Source organism: Podarcis liolepis (genome assembly GCF_965112155.1).
Source record: "Podarcis liolepis genome assembly, chromosome: 7".
NCBI lineage: Eukaryota > Metazoa > Chordata > Lepidosauria > Squamata > Lacertidae > Podarcis > Podarcis liolepis.
The window spans coordinates 95,422,203-95,422,932 of NC_139561.1; positions in this window are offsets into that span (position 1 = coordinate 95,422,203).

Here is a 730-nt window from a genome sequence, read left to right on the forward strand (position 1 = left end):
CTCTTTCCCACCTTTGGCAAGAAGGTGGGAAGGCGCTAGGTCCCACCAGAGCCTCATGCCTCCTTCCCAAAACCCAGCGCCTCACCTGCCTACCTTTGGGAAGGCAGCATGCAGGCCGGGGCGTGTGTGTCAAACGTTGGCCTTGCTCCCCTCTCCCACATGACAAGTCAGTGTGCAGCCCACAGGTTCTGTGCTGAACTACTCTTGTGGCCCACTTGGTATGAGAAATTGGAGCACCCTGGTTTAGATGGTGCATATTCCTGCTCTGGCGCCTTTGGGTGAGGGGTGGATTACAAATACTTCCAGTGTATAAATGATGCATTTTAATGTAGTTGGGTGTTTAATGAAGCCAAGAACTGTATCACAAGATTCGAAAATGTCAGAATGCAAGGCATCCTTGCATTTCAAGCTGCACATGAGTCTGGGAGGTGTGGTCTGGTCAGTTCACATCAGAATCCACAGAAATATCGTTCTTCAAACCACCCCTATTATTATCCGGGATGAAAGGATCTGTTCAAATTGGTTCTCTAAGTGTCTCATTTCCCCACTCTTAAATTTGGTTCCCCACATTTTGCAGCAATCTGCTTACAGAATCACATTTATCCTCCATCCCTCATGATCAGCTTAGCTTAATGGTTGCCATCAATTTCATTTTAATTGATTTTAATTAATTTTTATAATGAAATGTTTTTAGAATGTTGTACTATTTTATTGTTGTTAGCTGCCCTGA